Genomic DNA, 7,228 nt, shown 5'->3' on the forward strand with positions numbered 1-7,228 from the left:
CCCTACTTCCGGTGGGGGGCGCGCCCTACTTCCGGCGGGGGGGCTGAGGCTGCGAGGGGAAACCGAAACTGCTCTCCAGCAGGAAAGCCCTGCAGGAAGCCGGCTGGCCCTGGGCAACCGGAGAGGATGGCCTGTGGAGGCCAAGATGTATCCTGACTTGTGAACCTGAATAAGAAGCCTTGACCTTGGACAGAATCGAATAACAGCGAATCTCCTGCCCTCCCATCTCACTTACTCCACTTACTGAAGGAATCAGGGTGATGATGCCCATTTTCACAGTGAGGAAACTGAGGCTTTGAGACATTAGGCAACCTGTCTAAATTTACATGACAGAGAAGTAGCTCAGATCCACCCTGAGTTGTTTTTTTGTTTTTTTGTTGTTGTTTTTTTTGACAGAGACAGAGTCAGAGAGAGGAACAGATAGGGACAGACAGATAGGAAGAGAGACATGAGAAACATCAATTCTTTGTTGTGGCTCCTTAGTCTCCTTAGTTGTTCATTGATTGCTTTCTCATATGTGCCTTGACTGAGGGGCTACTGCAGAACGAGCAACCCCTTGCTCAAGCCAGCAACCTTGGGCTTCAAGCCAGTGACCTTTGGGCTCAAGCCAGCAACCACGGGATCATGTCTACAATCCTACACTCAAGCCAGCGACCCCACACTCAAACTGGTGAGCCCGTGCTCAAGCCAAATGGGCCTGAGCTCAAGCCAGCAACCTTGGATATTGAACCTGGGTCCTCCGCATCACAGTCGGACGCTCTATTCACTGTGCCACTGCCTGGTCAGGCCAACCTGAGTTCTTAAACATCCACTGTATATTCCCCCATCACAGCCGACCTATTGAATCAGTGGCACGAGGTGTTTTCAAGCACTCTCCCATCTATGATTGCCTTCATTCTGGGTGAGAAACTCCAGGCATGGGTCGCTCCCCTCACCATCGCCCACATCACAGGTGAGAAACAGTGGCCCACGGAGGTGGGGCTGCCGACAGCAGCCGTCTGTGTGGTTAAACAACCTTTGACAGATACTCAAATCCAGGGCTTTTTCCATGACACCAGCGGGCTGCCTTTCCCCCTCACCACACCTGGAAAAAATGACTCAGGTGACAGTGGACTACCCATGTCGTCCTCCTGTACGGAAGATGCCAGTTGTTTATGAAATACTTCAAAGTGGGAACACTTGCCCTGGCTTTCCCCCAGGCCTTTATGAAGTAAAGGTCATGCTGTTTGTTGAAATGTGAGTGTATTGGTGCCTGGCTCACAGGAAAGGGCTCAGAGGCTGTGCCCCAGATAAGGCTGACTTCTGGGGCCTCTGCAGCTGGGCAGTTCCCACCTGCCACAGTGTCTCTTTGGATAATCGGGCTCAGGAGCTCCTATTCCCCTTCCCATCTGGCTGTTTCCAGCCCTACGTCTGACAGGATGGCCACTTTTCTCATCTACCTGAGGTCTGCACTATAGAACATTCCAACCACTCAAGAAAGGCAGAACAAAGAAGCTCAGGCCCAAAGATGACTTCCAGTCTCCCTCTGGAGTGGCAAATTTTTCCAGCTGTACAGAATAGTTTCCAATCCTGACTTCACAGATCCTGGCTCTTGATTCCAGATTCAGGGCCTCAAGGTGGCCTGAAGCCCTTACCTGGTCATTGCACTAAGATTTAGCTTATATATTTGGCTTCCTTCTCTGCGCAGAACAAAAAGGTCGGCAACATCCATACCAGTCTCTCAGAGGCTGCAACAGAAAATAGCCCTCCTAGCCACGCCTCTCCCACCTACCTATGTCCCCGCAGGTGATAATTGTAGAGATGAACAGGTAAGGAGGGAGCTGGATTGAAACTTTAATTGGCTTTGAATCACTCATCACTCCTGCCTTTCTTAAGTAGTTAAAATGAGCTCAACTCTTCTTTTCTTTTTTTCTTAAGATTTTATTTATTGGTTTTTAGAGAGAGGAGAGAGACAGAGAGAAAGGGGTGGGGATGAAGGGGAAGCCTCAACTCAGTAGTTGCTTCCATATGTGCCTTGACCAGGCAAGCTCAGGGTTTTGAACCAGTGACCTCAACATTCCAGGTCAAATGCTTTATCCACTGCGCCACCATAGGTCAGACAAAATAAGCTCAAGTCTTATTATCCAGGGGGCAATGGGGGCTTCTTGCCTATTTGCAGAAAGGCTTCCAGAAGTCAGCTTTATCTTGGTCACAGCCTCTGAAACTCTTTCCAGTCAAGCCTGGTACTAAGGCACTCAAAAAAATTTTTATTAAGACATTTTTTTTATTACATAAATTAACCCATTTATTTCAGGCTAGCAGTGTTTCCGATTGTGGAGCTCCTTCCTACTGGCCTTTCAATTCTTTCAGTCTTTTGATGAAAGACTTGACAGAGACCACAGAGGTGGTATTGTAGGTCCTGGCACCACCAGCTACTGTTTTCAATCAGGATCCACAGTGCCAGATGCCCACAGCCCGCCTCTTCACCTTGATCCTGCCACAAAAGGAGCAAATGTACTTGGCGTGCTGGCTGATTTCAATTTTCTTCACCATCTTCCTGAGGGAGGTGCCATAATGGGTGCCATATTTACCAATGACTACGACCTTGGTGCGTTTAGCCATGTCACTGCAAACTAGGTCAGAACCCAAAAGGAAGCCTAATTAAGACCATTTTTTAAGAGCAGTTTTAAGTTCACAGAACAAATGAAGAGAAGGTACAGAGATTTCCCACATACCCCTGACCCCATTTATTCAAAGCCTCCCTCATTATCAACATCTCCCACTGGAATGGTCTACTTGTTACAATTGATGCATCATAATTACCAAAAGTTCACAGTTTACATTACGGTTCACTCTTGGTTTTGCCAAGGTTTTAGCCATGCAATCAACCAGACCTGAGGCAAGCAGCCAGCATCTTTCTTGAAGAAGCCCAGATATGATGCTTCTGATCCAAGAAGTGTCAGGTTCTGTCTAGGAACATTGGGTGTATGAGCAGAGCTGCCCCCAAACAAGTTAGACACATGTCTTAGGTTCTCTTTTCTTAAATCTGGTTTGAGGCTGCCCTGAGGCTAAAAATAATCCTCAGCTCCTGGGAGATGTGGATATGGTTTGTCCAACTCTGCTCAAGGGAGATGCAGTGGCTAGACGATGGCACACCTGACCCTCGCCCACCCCAGGCTGGAAGACAGGCTGTGACCAGGCTCTGGTGCTACTTAGAACGGTGCTACTCAGACTGGCCGGTAGCTCTGAGAGCAAAAAACTCAGACTGGAGACTCTGATGGATCATTTTGGTAGGTGGGTGGGGACAAGGTGACCGTCCCTAACAGATAGGGGTGTTCTCACTGTCAGTCATCCTGTGGCAGGCAAGGAAGAGTGCCTTAGCCTGGGGGAGAGAAATATTTCCTCCTCTCTCTGTGGGGTAAGTGGGCCTAGGGATTGTTGTTGGTAGGGGCTAGAATGCCCCTGCCAGATGGAGGACAGTAGCTACCAGACAATTCTCTTCTGAAGCAGATGGTAATTACTTTCTACAGTCTGTTTTCCTCACTCCGGGGCTGGGTCAGAAGTCATCAGCCTCAACTACCATCAATCACTCAGGGTATATATATTCAAGAGACTCCTCATCAATTTCAGACCGTAGCCTTCTATATTGGAGCGAACATTTTGCCCACCCAGGCATACTCTTCAGGGGTGAAGGTCACCTTTGAATCCCCTCCTCCCCATAGCTGTAAACCTGCTCTCCTAGGGTCTGACTGTTAATCCTTCAAATTCTTCTTATTTCTTCAGGCAGTCCCATCGAGTTCTCATGCAAAACAGATACAGTACCTGAAATACCATTTGCATATGCTGACACATACTACTTCCCTCGAATACACCTGTGGTCCCAGCAGCCTTTGCCACATGATTATGACTTGTCAGATGTACCCTAACCTTGGCAGCCTAGTTCTGGCCTGCTCTGAAATGGTCCACCTTCCAACACAAGTGACCTGTTGTCTCTTGGTGTTTATTCACAAGAGATAATACTATTTAACAACCAAAGCCAACCCGACTTCCAATAAGGTGCTTGAATTAAACCAAGAAGCCTCTCCCTCTAAATCCACAGTGGATTAGATTTCTCGCGAAAAGAGCATTTTAGAGAAGCAGACCTCAGTCAGTGCTCACAGAGCAGCTCCGTGAAGAGAGCTCTCAGACCGATACAGAAGGGACTCCAGGATGGTTAGACGAGGCTTTTTCCTGGAAGAAACTTTTGACTTAGTTTGGAAGATAAGAGTGACTGTATTTGTTGTGTGCCCGCCACAGTCCCAGTTTACACAGATTGTCCCGCTGTAATTAGTACTTGTGCCCCTTTTTAAAAAACATCATGGTTTGAAGACTAAAAGTTATACAGTCACCATAGAGATAAGGCATATGAAAAGAGAACTTAACTATCTGGGGTGGAAAGCACTATTGGTTAAAGAACTGTCACAAAGTTTCTTAGAGGGGAAACCAAGTGTCCAGGTATTTAAGTGGCTTCCCAGGACCATGAGGTCTATTGGGGACAGTAGGACCCAGTGTCCAAGACTCCTTTCCTACCAGCCCCTTCCCACATCTCTCCTGGCAGAGAACAGGAGGCTTCCAAAGAGGGAGAGGCACGCACATCAGTAGACCCAGCACACAGTTACGGGTTTTAAACCTATGAAGACTACGTGGCAGTTATATATACACAGGTTCTGAATGCAGAGTGAAAAGTATCTTAGGATCAGTGTGTGTGTGAGAGAGATAGACATGATAGAGACAGATAGAGATGCGGGTGGGGGAGAGAATATGTTTGACTGCATTTTAGAGGCCCAAGTAAATTATGTAGGGGTTCTGCCTGGGAACCCCTGCCGCTGGGGCTGGCCCTGCTGTGTGTGCACTGGCTCACTCCCCAGGTACGCAGAGCTCTTCCTACGAGCCACGTTCCCAAGGCTCATTGTTGAGGAGACCCTTGTGCAAAGGCAAGAGGTGAAGGTTCTTTTATCCCCTGCCTTTGTCTGAAGTTAGAAGCTAATAGAACATCTGGCTTGGGCGCCCATGTTCAGCTCAATCATTTACCCTTCTCGGGGTTAACCCCATTACCACACCCTGAGATGTCCTCAAAGCACTCTACTGATTAATTCTGAAAACCTAAGCCCTTCCTTGGCTTGACAGAAGGGGACAAACAGGGAATCCCCACAGGTTGGGAGACTTGTAAAGACAGGCAGGCCAGCAACATCCTAGTTATTGACATCTTTCTTCATCTTCCAGCGAAGAATAATTTTCAAAAAGCCAAAGACCGGTCTGGCCAGATAGCTTGGTTGGTTAAAGCATTGTCCCGAAGCACAGAGGTTGCCAGTTTGATCCCCGATCAGGGCACATACAGGAATAAGATGTTCCTGTCTCTCTCCTGCTCTCTCCCTTCCTTTTTCTAAAATCAATAAAATAAGCATAAAAAAAAAAAAGTCAAAAACATGGTATAATCTGGATGAAGCTGAGGACATTATGCTAAGTGAAATAAGCCAGTCACAAAAGATACCGCTCCATTTTTCGCTCCATAAGACGCACTTCCCCCCAAAGTGGAGGGGGAAATGCCCGTGTATCTTATGGAGTGGATGTTCTTTTTTTTTTTTTTAGCTGCTGCGGGTTCCCGGACAACTAGAAGAGTATTTGAACATTAAAGTCTCTTTTCATTTGTTAATAACAGTGCTAATGGTTAATACTCATGTTGAGTTTACACTGTTGAAATATTATTGTGGTATATTTTATTAAATATTTTAACACATCATTTGGTTCAGAATATTCTTTTTCTTATTTTCCTCCTTAAAAACCCTACGTGCATCTTATGGTCAGGTGCATCTTATGGAGCGAGAAATACAGTAAATACTGTATGATTGCATTTACATGATATATGTAAAGTACTGTAGTCAAATTCATAGATATAGAAAGTTAGAGCAGTGGTTACCAGGTGCTGGGGGTTAGGGGCCAAGGGACAGTTGTTGTTTAATGAGCATAGACTTTCAGTTCTGCAAGATGAAAAAGTTCTGGGGTTCTGTTTCACAACAATGTAAATATTTTTAACACTACTGAACTGTACCTTAAAAATGGTTAACACTAAATTTTATAATGTGGGTGTGTTTTTACACACACAGAGTCAAAAACATGATTTTGCAGGTACAGCACAAGTAAGTTTTGGGGGATGGTGAAACTTTCTATATCCTGATTGTGGTACTGGTTGCACAATCCTTTATATGGGTAACTGTTCATAGAATTGTACATGAAAAAAAGTTTATTTTGCTATATGTTCATTTTTTAAATTAAAATTTTAAGGCCCTGGCCAGTTGGCTCAGTGGTAGAGTGTTGGCCCAGCCTGTGGATGTCCTGGACTCAATTCTCTGTCAGGACACACAGAAGAAGCGACCATCTGTTTCTCCACTCTTCCCCCTCTCCTTTCTCTCTGTCTCTCTCTTCCCTTCCCGCAGCCAAGGCTCCATTGGAGCAAGTTGGCCCGGGTGCTGAGGATGGCTCCATGGCCTCACCTCAGGTGCTACAATGGCTCAGGTTGCAATGGAGCAATGCCCAGATGGGCAGATCATCAGACCATAGTGGGCTTGCTAGGTAGATCCTAGTCAGGCACATGTGGGAGTCTTGTCTCTCTGCCTCCCTGCTTCTCACTTCAGAAAAAAAATATTTAAAGAGCATGGCTTTTATACAAATGTACACTGCATATGTATTAAAAATATATTTAATTAATTAATGAGAGAACCAGCAGGATGATAAAGCTAGTTTGAAAAAGTACAGGAGTGGCCCTGTCCAGTTGGCCCAGTGGTAGAGCATCAACCCAGTGTGTGGAAGTCCCAGGTTCGATTCCCAGTCAGGGCACACAGGAGAGGTGACCATCTGCTTCTCCCTCCTCCCCCTTCTCTCTCTCTCTTTCTTCCCCTCCCACAGCCATGGCTCAATTGATTTGAGCACTTTGGCTCCAGGCGCTGAGGATGGCTTGGTAGAGTATCTGCTTCAGGTGCTAAAAATAGCTCGGTTGCCAGTGACCCCAGATAGGCAGAGCATCAGCCCCAGACAGGGGTTGCCAGGTGAATCCTGGTCAGGGTACATGCAGGAGTGTGTCTCTGTATCTCCCCTACTCTCACTTAAAAAAAAAAAAAAAGAGAGAGAGAGAGAGAGAGGAGGAGGAGGAGGAGGAGGAGGAGTAGGAGGAGGAGGAAGAGGAGGAGGAGGAGAAGAAAAGAAAAGGAAAAAG

At 46.5% G+C, this 7,228-nt stretch overlaps 1 pseudogene; it reads right to left on the reverse strand.

Moving 5' to 3' along the window:
- Positions 1 to 2,325: 2,325 nt before the first annotated feature.
- LOC136397905 (large ribosomal subunit protein eL43-like) lies at positions 2,326 to 2,601 on the reverse strand (annotated as a pseudogene).
- Between the last annotated feature and the right edge of the window lie 4,627 nt (positions 2,602 to 7,228).

This window comes from Saccopteryx leptura, chromosome 3 (genome assembly GCF_036850995.1).
Source record: "Saccopteryx leptura isolate mSacLep1 chromosome 3, mSacLep1_pri_phased_curated, whole genome shotgun sequence".
Classification (NCBI taxonomy): Eukaryota; Metazoa; Chordata; class Mammalia; order Chiroptera; family Emballonuridae; genus Saccopteryx; species Saccopteryx leptura.